This window comes from Moschus berezovskii, chromosome 3, assembly GCF_049115385.1.
Source record: "Moschus berezovskii isolate FMDL1 chromosome 3, NW_MosBer_1.0, whole genome shotgun sequence".
Lineage (NCBI taxonomy): Eukaryota > Metazoa > Chordata > Mammalia > Artiodactyla > Moschidae > Moschus > Moschus berezovskii.
In genome coordinates, this window is record NC_142462.1 from 127,852,149 (window position 1) to 127,870,090 (window position 17,942).

The following is a 17,942-nucleotide window of genomic DNA, read 5'->3' on the forward strand; positions in this document are numbered from 1 at the left end:
CTTGAACTGTGGTGTTGGAGAAGACTCTTGAGAGTCCCTTGGACTGCAAGGAGATCCAACCAGTCCATTCTAAAGGAGATCAATCCTGGGTGTTCGTTGGAAGGACTGATGCTAAAGCTGAAACTGCAATACTTTGGCCACCTCATGCGACGAGTTGATAAGACTCTGATGCTGGGAAAGGTTTGGGGCGGGAGGAGACGGGGACGACAGAGAATGAGATGGCTGGATGGCATCACCGACTCGATGGACATGAGTTTGAGTGAACTCCGGGAGTTGGTGATGGACAGGGAGGCCTGGCGTGCTGTGATTCATGGGATCGCAAAGAGTCGGACACGACTGAGCGACTGAACTGAACTGGACTGAACTGAATCTTGCAAATATCTCCTAGAGTGTCAAGCCTCAGGCAGGAGATGTGTTAATTTCTTTCTTCCTGCCATCCACAGGTGGAGAAGTTTCTGAAGAAAGGCACTTTAGTTTAACAGTTAGTTGGGCGGAGGGGCGGGATTCTCTGAGCGGGGCATTATGTACGATTATAACAGCAACAGCAAAGAAAAGCAAGTCAAAGCAACAGTTCCAACAGGGACGCCATTGTTGTTGCTCGGTTGTATCTGACTTTTCAGCTCCGTGGCCTGTAACCCACCAGTTTCCTCTGTCCATGAAATTCTTCAGCTAAGAATACTGGAGTGGGTTGCCATTCCTTTCTCCAGGGGATCTTCCTGACCCAGGATCAAACCCGTGTCTCCTGCAGTGCAGGTAGATTCCTTACTGTCTGAGCCACCAGGGAAACCCAAAATGGAGGCAGAACTAGCCTTTCCCTGCCTTCTAAGGCTTCTCCTAAGTCACTTCTAAGACCTTTCCTCTCCGGACCCTGGCAAACTGGCAGAGCCTGGGTCATCAGCACACATCTGAGCGGCAAAGAAAGGGAGAGATGTTTTCCCTTTCTCTCATGGGAGGGGTCCCTGCTTCATAGGGAGGGGAAGTCCCCTGACATAGGAAGGGGCTTTGAATATTGTTCAGCCAAAAGGAATTATATGGTCCAAAAACAGAGTTCTCTAATGGCCCAGTGTGATCTAAGTATAAAATCTAAATTGTAAAGAAATGAATGGACTTCTGAATTTTGGTAGGTGATGACCATCCAGTGGTTTGCTGGAGACCCCCAGCACTGGTTTGTGAAAGCCGGTTGTTTATTTTTAGGAATTTCGTAGTTATTAAACACAACATTATTTAAAACTAAATTATATAAACTTTGATGTTGTTTAGTCGATAAGTCATGTCTGACTCTTTTGTGACCCCATTAACTGTAGCCCACCAGTCTCCTCTGTCCATGGAATTCTCCAAGCAAGAGTCCTGCAGTGGGCTGCCATGTCCTCCTTCAGGGGATCTTCCAGATCCAGGGATCAAACCTGGGTCTCCTGCTTGGCAGGCGAATTCTTTACTGCTGAGTCACCAGGGAAGCCCTATATAAACTTACACTTAATTAAATGATATTTCAAAAGGTAAAAGCTACTGAAAATCCATCATGTCCTAATTACTTTATTATGCTTTCCTTGAGTCTACTTATATCGTCTTTACAACGATGTGCTGCTCCTTATGCGGTGACCTCTCACTGGTAGCTGAGATCGGCCGTGCCAGGAGCCAGTGGAAACCAGGAAACTTACACCATGGAAACCAGGAAATGCTGCAAACCAGAGCCTTTCCTGCCCCCTTGTCAAACTGGTTATTAGTTACAGCACACCAGTGAAGCCAGCAAAGATTTTAGAAAGAGCCTAAAATGAAGATTTTCCATATTGTGGGCTGAAGTCAAACAACAGATGGTCAGAGTGGTCATCCTTTCATGGAAACTGAGCGAGACTTGCTGATGGGGGTCATCTCAAGTGTTTGGAGCACTGGACCGAGGGGTCTCCTGAGGGAGAAACAGAAAAACAATCCTGAATCTGTGAAAGCACATAAATGTTGAGAAACACCTATTACTGTAGGCCAAATAAACACCCGCAGTTTGTTTACTTACTGGTGTTTTAAGGGGCAAAATGAAGCCATTCTTCCCTAATGCAGGAGGGCAGTGTGCAAGTCCAGGTGAAACCATTCACCTCAGATTGGGACTTGAACCCATGTGGCTGGGACTCACACCCAGCCAAAACCTTGCTTGGGACGTGAACCCACGTGGCTGGAACTCAAACCCAGCAAAAAGCCGTGGTACCTGGTTTCAGGACCTAACGAAGCTCAGGTTCTTAATGTCTCATCAGAGAAAGAATTCAGTGAGAGACAGAGTGATAGGTAAGAAGTGGGTTTACTCAGACTCAGAGAAGTACACTCCACAGACAGAGTGCAGGCCACCGCAGAGGGTGAGCGCAGCCCTGGAGTTTGGCGCGGTCGGCTTTTACAGGCTGGGTAGTTTCATGTGCTAACGAGTGGAGAGATTATTCCTACCATTTTGGGGAAGGAGTGGCTTCCAGAATTTGGGCCACTGTCTACTCCTTGGTCTTTTAACAGTGCCTTGGAACTGTCATCTGACAGATGACCATTATATCCACTACTTTGGGCAAGAATCCCTTAGAAGAAATGGAGTAGCCATCATAGTCAACAAAAGAGTCCAAAATGCAGAACTTGGATGCAATCTCAAAAATGACAGAATGATCTCTGTTCATTTCCAAGGCAAACCATTCAATATCACAGTAATCCAAGTCTGTGCCCCAACCAGTAATGCTGAAGAAGCTGAAGTTGAACGGTTCTATGAAGACCTACAAGACCTTCTAGAACTAACACCCAAAAAAGATGTCCTTTTCATTATAGGGGACTGGAAAGCAAAAGTAGGAAGTCAAGAGATACCTGGAGTAACAGGCAAAGTTGGCCTTGGAATACAAAATGAAGCAGGTCAAAGGCTAACAGAGTTCTGCCAAGAGAACACACTGGTCATAGCAGTGTGTTCTTCCAAAACACAAGACATAGCAGTGTGTTCTTCCAAAACACAAGACTGTACACATGGACTTCACCAGATGTCAATACTGAAATCAAATTGAGTATATTCTTTACTGCAAACATGGAGAAGCTCTATACAGTCAGGAAAAACAAGACCAGGAGCTGACTGTGGCTCAGATCATGAACTCCTTATTACCAAATTCAGACTTAAATTGAAGAAAGTAGGGAAAACCACTAGACCATTCAGTTCAGTTCAGTTTCAGTTCAGTTCAGTCGCTCAGTCATGACCTAAATCAAATCACTTATGATTATACAGTGGAAGTGACAAATAGATTCAAGGGATTAGATCTGATAGAGTGCCTGAAGAACTGTGGATGGAGCTTCATGACATTGTACAGGAGGCAGTGATCAAGATCATCCCCAAGAAAAAGACATGCAAAAAGGCAAAATGGTTGTCTGAGGATGCCTTACAAATAGCTGAGAAAAGAGAAGCGAAAATCAAAGGAGAAAAGGAAAGATATAAGCATCTGCATGCAGAGTTCCAAAGAATAGCAAGGAGAGGTAAGAAAGCCTTTCTCAGTAATCAGTGCAAAGAAATAGAAGAAAATAATAGAATGGGAAAGACTAGCAATCTCTTCAAGAAAGTTAGAGATACCAAGGGAACATTTCATGCAAAGATGGGTACAATAAAGGACAGAAATGATATGGACGTAACAGAAGCAGAAGATATTAAGAAAAGGTGGCAAGAATACACAGAAGAACTGTACAAAAAAGATGTTCATGACCCAGATAACCGCAATGGTGTGATCACTCACCTAGAGCCAGACATCCTGGAATGCGAAGTCAAGTGAGCTTTAGGAAGCATCACTATGAACAAAGCTAGTGGAGGTGATAGAATTCCATTTGAACTATTTCAAATCCTAAAAGCTGATGCTGTTAAAGTGCTGCACTCAATATGCCAGCAAATTTGGAAAACTCAGCAGTGACCATAGGACTGGAAAAGGTCAGTTTTCATTCCAATCCCAAAGAAAGGCAATGCCAAAGAATGTTCCAACTACTACTCAATTGCACTCATGTCACACGCTAGCAAAGTAATGCTCAAAATTCTCCTAGCCAGGCTTCAACAATATGTGAACCTTCCAGATGGTCAAGCTGGATTTAGAAAAGGCAGAGGAATCAAAGATCAAATTGCCAACATCCGTTGGATCATTGAAAAAGCAAGAGAATTCCAGAAAAACTTCTGCTTTATTGACTATGCCAAAGCCTTTGACTGTGTGGATCACAACAAACTGGAAAATTCTGAAAGAGATGGGAATACCAGACCACCTGACCTGCCTCCTGAGAAATATGTATGCAGGTCAAGAAGCAACAGTTAGAACTAGACATGAAACAACAGACTGGTTCCAAATTGGGAAAGCAGCACATCAAGGCTGTATATTGTCACCCTGCTTATTTAACTTATATGCAGAGGACATCATGCAAAATGCCGGGCTGGATTATCGGGGACCAGCCTCGATATGGCCCAGGGTATCCTCGGGATGAACGGCGTCGGCGTCAGCGAGAGAGAGAGAGAGAGAGAGAGAAAGAGAGACAGGGGCTGATGATTCCTTGGTTTAGCTGGAAACCAATAAAACCCCAGCACGGGGTTTGCTCTGTTTACGTAGGCCGCAGGCGCCCTCTCGAATCACTGGAGGCACCCCACCAGGGCACCCCCTCGAGTGGGTCTTAGAAGCCCAGGTAAGTCCAGGGGGTTCCTCGAGTCCTGATCAGCCTTTGCCCGTCAGGCCTCTTCCCCAGTTGACCTTTGCCACGGGTAGGATTTCCCTCGCTGGCTCCCGGCACTGGATGAAGCACAAGCTGGAATCAAGACTGCCAGGAGAAATATCAACAACCTCAGATATGCAGATGACACCACACTTATGGCAGAAAGTGAAGAAGAACTAAAGAGCCTCTTGATGAAAGTGAAAGAAGAGAGTGAAAAAGCCAGCTTAAAGCTCAACATTCAGAAAACTAAGATCATGGCATCCAGCACCATCAGTTCAGTTCAGTTCAGTCGCTCAGTCGTGTCCGACTCTCCACGACCCCATGAATCACAGCACACCAGGCCTCCCTGTCCATCACCAACTCCCGGAGTACACTCAAACTCATGTCCACAGAGTCGGTGATGCCATCCAGCCATCTCATTCTCGGTCTTCCCCTTCTCCTCCCGCCCCCAACCTTTCCCAGCATCAGAGTCTTTTCCAGTGAGTCAACTCGTCGCATGAGGTGGCCAAAGTATTGCAGTTTCAGCTTTAGCATCAGTCCTTCCAATGAACACCCAGGACTGATCTCCTTTAGAATGGACTGGTTGGATCTCCTTGCAGTCCAAGGGACTCTCAAGAGTCTTCTCCAGCACCACAGTTCAAAAGCATCAATTCTTCGGCGATCAGCCTTCTTCACAGTCCAACTCTCACATCCATACATGACCATGGGAAAAAACCATTGCCTTGACTAGACAGACCTTGGTTGGCAAAGTAATGTCTCTGCTTTTTAATGTACTATCAAGGTTGGTCATAACTTTCCTTCCAAGGAGCAAGCGTCTTTTAATTTCATGGCTGCAATCAGCATCTGCAGTGATTTTGGAATGGCAAATACATGGGGAAACAGTGGAAACAGTGACAGACTATTTTGGGGGGCTCCAAAATCACTGCAGATGGTGAGTTCAGCCATGAAATTAAAAGATGCTTGCTCCTTGGAAGAAAAGCTATGACCAACCTAGACAGAATATTAAAAAGTAGAGACATTACTTTGCCAACAAAGGTCCATCTCGTCAAAGATATGGTTTTTCCAGTATTCATGTATGGATGTGAGAGTTGGTCTATAAAGAAAACTGAGAGCTGAAGAAATTATGCTTTTGAACTGTTGTGTTGGAGAAGACTCTTGAGAGTCCCTTGTACTGCAAGGAGATCTAACAAGTCAATCCTAAAGGAAAGAAATCAGTCCTGAATATTCACTGGAAGGACTGATGCTGAAGCTGAAACTCCAATGCTTTGGCCCCCTGATGCGAAGAACGGACTCCTTAGAAAATACCCTGATGCTGGGAAAGAAATGCAGGAAAAGGGGATGACAGAGGATGAGATGGTTGGATGGCATCACCGACTCAATGGACTTGAGTTTGAGCAAGCTCTGGGAGTTGGTAATGGACAGGAAAGCCTGGCGTGCTGCTTTCATGGGGTTGCAAAGAGTCGGACACGACTGAGCGACTGAAATGAACTGGAACTGTCATGGCACCTCTGGATGTGTCATTTCACTTGCTGATTGAGGATCAAGGTCTAGTGTTGTCTACCATCTCAGTCCCATTTGATTCTAATTGGTTTATGTTGTGTCCTTGGGCTATGTCATTCTTTCAAAAGCTGTGCCCTGCCCCTTTCCCTCCTGTTACACAGGTGCAGAGAGGGGACAGGTACTGGTCTGAGTCTGTTCAGTTCCCTGGGCCACCATAATAAGTACCCAGGCTGGGCAGCTTAGACAATAGGGGTTTATCTTCTCACAATTCTGGCGGCTGGAAGTCTGAGGTGAAAGTGCGGACGGGGTCGCTGCTCCCATGGCCGGCCTCCTCCTCATGCCCTCATGTGGCTCTCCCTCTGTGTCTGTCTTGTCGACATCATCAGGTGTCAGATGGGATGGGAATGTGGTCTCAGATCCCACAGTCCTGGGTTTGAGTGTCAACTCCAGCACATGTCAGTTTCAGGACCTTGGGCAGGTTACTTCCCAGCTCTGCCTTTTCTCTTACCTATAAATGGAAATGGGCTTCCCAAATGACTAAGGTGCTTTCCTGCTGTGGTTATTCTGACTTCATGACACCTCCATGAAGGGCAAGGACGCTGTAACAGTGCGCTGTCGCCATCCTCACCCTCATCTGAAAAGCCAGGGTCTCAGTGTGGATTGCGCTGACGTTTACAGATGGGCTATGTATTTATGAAACGGTCACAAACTTCTACAAAAGTTATGGCAAACTTGTAACTTGTGTAGGAGACTAAAGACTAAAGAATGCTTTTTTAAAATCTTAATAATTTTCAGCCATGCCACAAGGCATGCAGGATCCTAATTCCTTGACCAGGGATTGACCCCACACCCTGGCAGTGGAAGCACAGAATCCTGACTACTGGACGGCCAGGGACGTCCCTGAAAGGATGCTTTACATGGTTGAGTGAGTGAAGTCGCTCAGTCGTGTCTGACTCTTTGTGACCCCATGGACTGTAGCCTACCAGGCTCCTCCCTCCATGGGATTCTCAAGGCAAGAGTATTGGAGTGGGTTGCCATTTCCTTCTCCAGGGCATCTTCCCAAGCCAGGGATCAAACCCAGGTCTCCCGCATTGCAGGCAGACGCTTTAACCTCTGAGCCACCAGGGAAGCCCTTACATGGTTGAAAGTAGCTTTAACTTGCCAAGAAATCGTCTGGCTATAGTTCCGTAAGAGCTGAGACTGACAAGGATTAATCAGAGGAAACAAAGGGGTGTGGATGGGAATTAGCTGGGGGAAAATTGCAGGGAATCATGGGAATTTAAATCCACGGCTAAAAATAGCACTCTCCTCCATGTCCTCTTCAGCTTTTGGTGTCAGCTTCTGATTTTAACAAGTCTCTGTCTTAGATAAGCCATGTGGATTTCACCCATCCCTCTCTTAACTCTCACTGCGGTATAAATAAAGAGATGAGCAAGAGTCTGCTAGCAGCAGAGAGGAGAGAAGAGGCCTGAATAATCCCTGTGTGCCCAGAATTGCCCTTTATCCCCCCTCCCTTCTCCATAGGCTATTGGCTTTCCTTGGTGAGTACCCGCAGGCCCAGCCTCCCCACAGTAACCCTCCGACAATTCCACGACAAGAAGAGGCTTGCACAGATGTCTTTAAAGTTTGTCCCTGGCAGTGTACACACAACAGCGCTGTACCTCTGATCGGGAGGAGGGGAGCTTTCCCACCCAGGAGCACGTTGAATGGCAGGAACGATGTAGCAGGGGAAGAAGACGTGGTGCCCCAGGCCAGCGATCAAGGAGGGGACAGGGCGCACAGAGGCGGGGCACGTGTCCTGGGCCCACCGCAGACCGCCTTACGGGGGAGCAGCTCCAGCCCCGGGAAACGTCCGCCAGCCAAGAACAGAGAGAAGGCCCCCACTCCCCCAAAGCCCTGTCTGCACGGGTCTTTTCCGACCTCGGCACAGGTGACAGCAAGGAAGTGGCCTGGTTGAGAAAATGTTCTTGTTGCAGAACCAGCTCATAAACTGCTCTCAGAAAGGGCAGTGAGAGCTTTGGAAAATGGATGCTGAACTTTCAACACTTTACACAAAGCTTTTAAATCGCTTTCTAAAGAATTGCTTAAATTGCTTTTTAATGAAGAAAAGGGTATACAGGAAGCGGTAACCAAAACCATCCCCAAGCAAAAGAAATGCAAGAAGGCAAAGTGGTTTTCAGAGGAGGCCTAACAAGTAGCTGAGAAAAGAGACAGGAAAGGCAAAAAAAGAAAAGGAAAGATATACCGATCTGAATGCAGAGTTCCAGAGAATACCAAGGAGAGATTAGAAAGCCTTCCTAAGTGATCAATGCTAAGAGATAGAGGGAAAGAATGGAATGGGAAAGACTAGAGATATCCTCAAGAACTTTAGAGATACCAACGGAACATTTCATGCAAAGATGGGCACAGTAAAGGACAGAAATGGTATGGACCTAACAAAAGATATTAAGAAGAGGTGGCAAGAATAAACAGAAGAATTATACAAAAAAGATCTTCATGACCCAGATAATGATGATGGTGTGGTCACTCACCTAGACCCAGACATCCTTGAGTGTGAAGTCAAGTGGGCCTTAGGAAGCATTACTACGAGCAAATAAAGTGGAGGTGATGTAATTCCAGATGAACTATTTAAAATCATAAAAGATGATGCCATTAAAGTGCTGCACTCAATATGCCAGCAAATTTTGAAAAGTCAGCAGTGGCCGCAGGACTGGAAAAGGTCAGTTTTCATTCCAAGCCCAAGAAAATGCAATGCCAAAGAATGTTCAAACTACCATGTTTTCATTCCAAGCCCAAGGAAATGCAGTGCTCAAACGACCGCACAATTGTGCTCATCTCACACGCTAGCAAGGTGGTGCTCAAAATCCTTCAAGTTAGGCTTCAGCAGTATGTGAACAGAGAACTTCTTGATTTACAAACTGGATTCAGAAAAGACAGAGGAAGCAGAGAGCAAATTGCCAACATCCATTGGATCATAGGGCTTCCCTGGTGGCTTAGTCGGTAAAAAATCCGGCCACAATGCAGGAGACCTGGATTTTGATCCCTTGGGGAAGGGAACGGCTACTCACTGCAGTATTCTGGCCTGGAGAATTCCATGGACTGAGTCCATGGGGTCACAAGGAGTCAGACACGACTCAGCAACTTTCACTTTCATTGATCATAGAAAAAGCAAGGGAATTCCAAAAAAAACTTCTGCTTCACTGACTATGCTAAAGCCCTTGGCTGTGTGGACCACAGTAAACTGTGGAAAATTCTTAAATAGATAGGAATACCAGACCACCTGTCTCCTGAGAAACCTGTGTGCAGATCAAGAAGCAATAGTTAGAACCAGACATGGAACAATGGACTGATTCAAAATTGAGAAAGGAGTACGTCAAGGCTGTATATTGTCACCCTACTTATTTAACTTCTGTGCAGAGTACATTATGCAAAATGCCAGGCTGGATGAAGCACAAGCTGGAATCAAGATTGCTGGGAGAAATATCAAGAACCTCAGATATGCAGATGACACCATGCTAATGGCAGAAAGCAAAGAGGAACTAAAGAGCCTCTTGACAAAAGTGAAAGAGGAGATTGAAAAAGCTGGCTTAAAATTCAACATTCAAAAAACTAAGATCATGGCATCCAGTCCCATCACTTCACGGCAAATAGAAGGGGGAAAAGTGGAAACATTGGCAGATTTTTTCTTAGGTTCCCAAATCACTGCGGATGGTGACTGCAGCCGTGAAATTAAAAGACACTTGCTCCTTAGAAGAAAAGCTATGACAAACCTAGATGGCATACTAAAAAGCAGAGACATCACTTGCCGACAAATGTCCATATAGTCAAAGCTATGGTTTTTCCATGTACAGATGTGAGAGTTAGACCATAAAGAAAGTTGAATGCTGAAGAATTTATGGTTTCAAATTGTGGAAAAGACTCTTGAAAGTCCCTTGGACTGCCAGAAGATCAAACCAGTCAATCCTAAAGGAAGTCAACCCTGAGTATTCACTGGAAGGACTGATGCTGAAGCTGAAGCTCCAGTAATTTGGCCACCTGATGTGAAGAGCCGACTCACTGGAAAAGACCCCGATGCTGGGAAAGTCTGAGGGCAGGAGGAGAAGGGGCGACAGGATGAGATGGCTGGGTGGCATCAGCGACTCGATGAACATGAATCCAAGCAAACTCCAGGAGATGGTGGATAGGGAAGCTTGGCGTGCTCAGTCCGTGGTGTGACAAAGAGCCAGACACGACTTCGTGACTGAACGACAATAAGGGGAACTAGAGGGAAGTGTGAGGACGGCAAGTCTAAGGGGTCAGGCCTCTCCTTTATTCTCCCCTGGGCGCACACGGGGAGCAGAGTCACCTCGGCCGTCCTCCAGGCAGAGCGCTCCACCCTCTCACCACTGCTGAGTCATCCACTGACTAGTCCTTATTGCATGCATTCTTGTGTAAACGATGTTGTGCAAAGGTCCTTGTACATATTTATTTGCATTTGTTCAAACCTTGGAGGCGGTCCCCACATTCCCCATGGGAGTTTCTTCTCCTTTGCTCCCTCCTGGGAGTTTCCAGATGAAGTCAAAGCAGCCCAGGTGCTTTCGGCAAAGGCATCATCACGCCCAGGCCGCCTCCCAGCAAAGCATTCCGTGGGGACCTGGTGGAGACAGAGCCAGAGCTGCCTGGCAAGGGGGTGGGTCACATCTGAGTCTCCACTCGCCACCAGGCCTGGGAGAGGAGACAGTGCCCGTCGGCGAGTCAGGGAATCCACCAGGAGGACGCAGACCTCGCCCGGGCGCCCCCGGGGCTGCAGCCCCGACCACAGGCCCGCTGAGGACAGCTGCCTGCACTGAGGCTCTGCCCCTGCCGCCGAGGTGTAGCCCCAAGAGCCAGGCCTGGGAGTGACCCTGTGGAGACAGGGAGCGGGCTGGGGTTGGGGTGGCTCCACTGAGAGCATCGTCTTGTCCCCGTGCTGTGCTTGCCGCGTTCCTTTCAAACCTTTAACTTTGCAGATCAGCTTTTCTGTAGTTTGTTGTTATTGCCAAACCCCTCCAAATCCTCTCAGTCTTAGGCTGGATTTGAGTTATGGAGAATTGCCTTTTTTTTTTTTTTTTTTTTACATTTGAGTCTTCTGTTTAAAGCAAGGAATAGTTCCGTGAGCCTCTAAGAGAACTGACATCTTTGTGTTGGCTCTTGGCTTTGGGGTTGCAAGCCATGCCCAGCAGCCAGGACCCTGAGAAGCTTCTCCGAGACTCCTGCTCACTGCAGTCTGGTCTGGCCGGGGCTGCTTGCGCCCCGGGGGGCAGCCTTTCCGCACAGCGAGCCCAGGGTCACTCACAGCAGAAGACGCCTCACCAAAGCCCCTCTGCCAAGCGTTACTAAAGGAGCTGGAAGGGCTCATCTGTGTAGCTTGTAAGCCTGATCAGAAATATCTTGGTCACCTTCATGGGCTCCTGGGCACTGGCGTGGCTAAACATCCTGCTACTAATGTTCTTTTGCTGCTGCTTCAGTCGTGCCCAACTCTGTGAGACCCCATAGACGGCAGCCCACCATCCCTGGGATTCTCCAGGCAAGAATACTGGAGTGGGTTGCCATTTCCTTCTCCATGTTCTTCTTTTACAGCATTTTTACACCAAGTTTCAAGTGAGCGTCATAAAACTCACTCTATCCAGGAAGTCGGCGCCATAACCCCCAGACACGCAGTGTGAGAGCGAGTCGGAGAGTGCGCGGGGCCGCCTGGCGCGCCTACAGTCTGAGCGCAGGCGCCACTTTGTCTGCAAGCCGTCAGGGCGCAAAAACGCGCGTCGGGAACGGTGGGAAGAGGGCCCGGGTCGCAGGTGGGGCCTGGAGGGCGGTATGAGAAGCTGTGACCTGGGAGGACAGAAAAACACTCCCTCATTAGCTGCGCTCGCTGCTTTCCAGAGCTGACCTTCTCGGGAGGGTTCTGTGACTGTAAAACATCAAGCTGGGACCTCCCTGGTGGTCCAGTGGCTCCGACTGCGCACTCCCAACGCAGGGGGCCTGGGTTCAATCCCCAGTCAGTGAACTAGATCCCACACACAACTCAAGATCTCTAGCATGCCGAATGCTGCAACGAGATCCCGTGTGACCAAACAAATTAATCAAATAAATAATACACATTTTTTTAAAAAATCGAGCCAAACATACACAAACAGCCTGAGACCCTTGCGCTGCGTTGTGCCTCACTGTGCCATGCGCGCAGAAGTTCTTGACGTGGTGGTGGTTTTTGGTGCATTTGTCTTTCTAGGCATCAGTTCTCTAAGGGCAGCACCCGCGCCTGCAATTTCCCTCTCCAGCGCCTAACACCTTCTCCCAGAGCTTCTCCGCCAAGGCCTGCTGTCGACCATGCCCGGGAAGTCACAGCGGGAACAGGGCTATAGAGGTGGCTGCTGCTGTTGTTCAGTCACTCAGTCGTGTCCGACTCTTTGCCACCCCGTGGACTGCGGCACGCCAGGCTTCCCTGTCCATCACCAACTCCCGGAGCTTACTCAAACTCATGTCCATGGAGTTGGACATCTCATCCTCTGTCGTCCCCTTCTCCTCCTGCCTTAGATCTTTCCCAGCATCAGGGTCTTTTCCAGAGGTAGCTGTTTGTCTCCAAGTCAAGAAATCTTCAGGCACTGGTGGTCCAGTAATTAGGACACCCCGCTTTCAGCAGGGGGAGCGGGTTCAATCCCTGGACAGGGAACTAAGATCCCACATGCCCAGTGGCCCAAAAGAAAAAAAGATAATCAAATGAAGCTCAAGGCAAGAACCAAACAAGCGTTGCTTTGGAAAACGCTTCAGTAACCTGTTTGTCTGATGGGAGCGCTGCGTGTCTGGACTTGAGTGTCAAAAACGTGAGCAGAGGTTGGGGTGCCACTCCCCGACAAAGGCCGGGGCCTCCCTTCGCTCCCCAGCGGTCCGCAGTTGGTCCTCGGGAGGGCGTTCTGGGGAGGCGCCGCGGCACCGCTAGGGGGCAGGCGCGCCGAGCGAAACGCGCTCCGCCGGGTCCGCGCCGGCGCCGGCGCCGCGTCCTCCCCGCTCGTGGGCCTCGGAGCCATCAATCGCTCACCTCGCCCGGGTCCCAGGTTTCCAGCACCGGAGCCCGTCACAAATCACAGGACTGGCATATTTTGCACCGAAGGTGATGCTATGTATCCTGCTTATCTCTACACTGCATTTCTCCTGAATCATGGGCGCACCCTGGGTCTTAAGGCGATTTCTTTGAGTGAAATCAACCGACAATGTTGGTTTCACTGAAAGGGACCGGTTGAGAGTGGAGAGACCTCTGCGGTCCGGCCCCTGGTTCCTCCTCTACAGCCCACAGGTTCTCCCGAAGTGAAGAGAGCCTGATAAGCTACAGTCGCTCACTGGAGAAGGAGCCTTAAAATGAGAATTTATCCTAATTTATTAGCACTTCCCAAACTGGGCTTATTTTATCACTAATAATGTTTTACTTTATATGGCATTTTGTAGCTCACAAACCACATGCTATCCATTATTTACAGTAACCCAGCAAGATAAACTAGGATGAGCAGACCTTTTTAACAGATGAGGAAACTCAAATATGATGGGGTGAAGTAACTACCCAGTTAGTAGTTAGAGTAGTTAGCGAGTTAAAATAATTTGCACAGTGAGTAAACCACAGAGGCAATACCAGCCTTCAGATGTCAGTTGCAAGTCCAGAACTCGCTCTCCGTTCTCCGCAGCCGCCCCAGGAGGGAGGATGAGTCTAGATGAGATGGGGTCACGGCGCAGACAGAGGCCGACGTAGAGCCATCATGGCGAGGGGTGTGCGCGGAGACGCTAGACGTGCAGTTGTGGTTTTGCTGTGGACGTCAAAATGGTGGCGGATGTAGAGGCAGATACCCAGTTACAGAGACGTGGAGACGGAGATGGGGAAGGAAATGCCGCTGTAGACGGCAGAGGAGATGCAGGTGGAGCTATAAAATGCCTCCTTGAGCTGGCCGGTGCTAAAGGAGATCAGTCCTGAATATTCACTGGAAAGACTGATGCTGAAGCTGAAGCTCCAATACTTTGGCCACCTGATGCAAAGAGCTGACTCATTGGAAAAGTCCCTGATGCTGGGAAAGATAGAAGCCAGGAGGAGAAGGGGACGACAGAGGAGGAGATGGTTGGATGGCATCACCAACTCGATGGACATGGGTTTCAGGAAACTCCAGGAGTTGGTGATGGACAGGGCTGGTATGCTGCAGTCCATGGGGTCGCAAAGAGTCAGACACGAACTGAGTGACTGAACTGAAGTGAGCTGGCCACATCAGTAATTCTAAATGCAGCTAGAAAACCCTGGGCTAGCTGCTATAGATCCAGGCCATTCCCTTCTATCCACAGAAGGTCCGGTTTCGGGGAGGCAGCGCCGTGGACATGCTGTCTGCCGGGTTGGAGAGCTCAGGAGTGCTGGTTCTATGCACTGAAAGGGATGATGAAAGTCCCCTTTCTCTTGCTCATCAAAATCAGCCTCTAATATATTTAGACAGTTTGGAGCTCCCGGGGGCAGTCTAGGATATTAGTTTAGACATAATCCTACTTTTCCCTTATATATCTGAGAATAAAAGATGAAACTCAAAAAAATGAACAGTTAAAAATATGTTATATTTTTTACTAGTATGAAATTAAATTATGTTTTAAGAGTTCCAATACATTTCTAACTGTGGTAGATTTTAAGGTAATTATGTGTCTCTTTGGTAATATATTTGCTATCAACTTATTGCATAAAAGGATTGCTTGTGAATGTAAGATTATTTTTAGATTTATAGCCCTTTCAAGTGAAAAAGAGGTTTTCCAGGAGTACTTCCGATTTCCAGTGTCTGGTGAATTTTCCATTTGCCATCAATAATACCGCCTACAGAAATCCCCCTTCATATAAATCCAGCCTGACATTCCTATAATGCACAGCGCAAAAGAGTGCTCTTAGGGCAAGAAATAATCTGCGTGAATTATATCAGGCCAGCATGTTGAAAACATTCATCCCGCAATTTATGAATTCAGATGTTCCCAGAACATGTTTTGGTATTCTAACGAGATGTAGGTGTTTTCATATTCGTCGGCTCTCTTGATAAGTGTTTGTTGTGGGCACAGTGAAAACTGCTGATTTGAAACAATATTTTTGTCATCATTTGCTTGCCTGCCTCTAACGTTTATTACTCACATGGTCGAAACTGTGTGGCACTGTTACTCAGTCTAGGGCTTCCCAGGTAGCTCAGTGGTGAAGAATCCCTCTGCCAATGCAGAAGATGCAGGAGACATGGGGTCGATCCCTAGGTCGGGACGATCCCCTGGAGAAGGAAGTGGCGACCCACTCCAGTATTATTGCCTGGAAAATTCTACAGACCGAGGAGCCTGGCAGGCTACACTCCATGGGGTCGCAGAGTCAGACACAACTGAGCAACTAATCACACATGTTACCCAGTCTGAGGTGGTTTTTGCTGTTTTGATTTTTCCAATGTAAAGACACTGTTAAGGCATCATTTGAAACTTTGCAATTTGGCTGTCTCTGCAGGTGTATTGGAGGCCTCAGTGTCCATGGACACTCGACTGCTGCCTGGGTTCAGTCTCTCCAGCACGGATTTGGAAAGGACCTGAGTAAGTTGCAGAAGTCCAGCTAAAGGTGCCATTGTGTATAGCGTTATGCTGTGTTCCTTTCCACGGCCTTATTTGCTCTGTTACAATGCGGCTGTATTGTGTTGTGCGTTATGTGTTATGCATTATGCTGCTCATGCTACAGAGCATATCATATTACCACATTATACTGTTTTAGGCTCTAGAGCTATGGTTGCAATATAGGGAAGTTATAATTTTGTTTGAGTTGAGGATGGAGGAAGTGTTTGGGCTGAATGATACTCTGTCCACACTGTGTGCATGCCCTGGATAGTTGGTACGCTCTTCACCTTGTGGGTTTTGATTTGTTCAGTTGGCTGTTTTGAAAATTAAAGGCTGAGCACTCAATGCTTACCCAGCCCCCTGCCTTTATGTAAGTGTGTGTGTGTGTGTGTGTCTGAGTGTGTTCTTGAAGGTCTCAGAGGGCTGGGTTCTGTTGGGTTGGCCCAAACGTTCATCTGGGTTTTCTGTCCAGATGAAGGTTTTGGCCAGCTCACTGTGATTGTTGTCAGCGACCAACCCTCCTGACTGAGCCCCTGAGTCATCAGCCTTCATTCCCACAAGTGCAGAAGCCGGCAGACACTCTGACTCCCCGCTAAGGCTGCCCACTCAGCGCTTCTCGCGATAACAGCTGTGCTTGTGTCTTGAGAGTGGAACTTAGTCTGTTATCTAAATTACAATTACAGGGGAAAAAAACATGCATATAGTTGTGTCACATAAACTCAGGGGTTATTTTTGAAATTGACCCAGCCAGCTTCTACAGTCAGGTCACTGATGAGAAACCACACAGTTGTTTGTGAAAGATTGTTCCAGAAGCATTGGAAATCCGAGTAGGAATAAATCAGATTAATTTTCAAAATTTACAGGGATAAACTTTTTATTATGAAGCCATGAATACTCTCTTCCATTTACATTCAGATGTGGATAACTCCTTTCAGATATGTTACAATAATAAATAGTAGACTGAGGGGGTGGCAGTGAATATCCTTGATCCCTGTAAATAATTAGCTTGGTTGGCTTATAGAGTATAATGTCTAACATTGTAAAAAATCCCAGCCTTCTAATTCTGTCTCGTTAGCAAAAGCAAATAAGTCTGTGTTCGGCCCACAGGCTAACACAGGGACCTGGTATTGTCCCAGGGCTGGCCAAACGAGGGGCACGTGCTTGCTGGCAGTAGTTGTGAACTGGGTTCTCCTCTTCCCACAAGGAGCAGGATGTGATTAGGTTAGCTGCTTTCACAGTGATTCCAGTGGTCCGCAACAGCCAACAGCAGACGAGCAGACAGAGGACCTTGTTCTCCGGGGCACCCCAGGGGGTGGCAGAGAGCACCTCTGCTTCCCCAAGATGGGCCATGGGGCTTCAGTGAGGTGACGTGTGAGTGTGGCAACGGCCCAGCCAGGCCCAAGCTGCCCAAGCTCCTCACTTGAGTGCTCCCCTAGACGCACCCACACCCTCACTCTTGCCTTGGGCTGTTTACAGAGTCGCGCTGTCATCGTCCATCCGTTAATACCTGCAGAGGGAGAGAATCACGCTTCCTCTCTGTGCAGAGTGTCTGCACACGCCTGATCCATCCTAGGCCAGAGTTGTCCTTCCTCCGTGTTCTGAGCAGCGTGACCTGATGTCTCGCTTGGGGTGGAGAAGACGTCCACCGTCACCCTCTTCTTTTTCTTTTTAGTTTCATCCATTCAGCTCATCAGTATTGACTTTCTCTGTACTCTGCGCTATTCTGCAAAAAACACAGTGAAAGTCATTCAGTCGTGTCTGACTCTGCGACCCTATGGACTGTAGCCTGCGAGGCTCCTCTGTTCATGGGATTCTCCAGGCAAGAATACTGGAGTGGGGTGCCATTCCCTTCTCCGGGAGATCGGTCTGATCCAGGAATCGAACTCCAGTCTCCTGCACTGCAGGCAGATTCTTTACTGTCTGAACCACCTTAGGCACTTAGAATACTTGCATAAATAAAGTTGGTAAATAGGTACTTACATAAATAGACAACAGTGCTTACAGCTCAGCTACCCTATGCTTGAAGTGAAAGTGAAAGTCGCTCAGTTGTGTCCGACTCTGGATTCTTTACCAGCTGAGCCAACAGGAAGTCCAAGAATACTGAAGTGGGTAACCTACCCCTTCTCCAGCAGGTCTTCCCGACCCAGGAATCAAAGTGGGGT

The 17,942-nt window shown here is 47.8% G+C and overlaps 1 long non-coding RNA gene across 5 annotated transcripts in view; it reads left to right on the top strand.

The window, feature by feature from the left end:
- Positions 1-17,942, top strand: part of LOC129552814 (uncharacterized) — a 43,633-nt gene that overhangs the window by 6,734 nt on the left and 18,957 nt on the right. For all 5 annotated transcript variants that reach the window (XR_016037101.1, XR_016037102.1, XR_016037103.1 and 2 more), the window contains exon 3: positions 15,680-15,762. This is a non-coding gene — a long non-coding RNA (uncharacterized LOC129552814). The remainder of the gene's footprint in view (positions 1-15,679; positions 15,763-17,942) is intronic.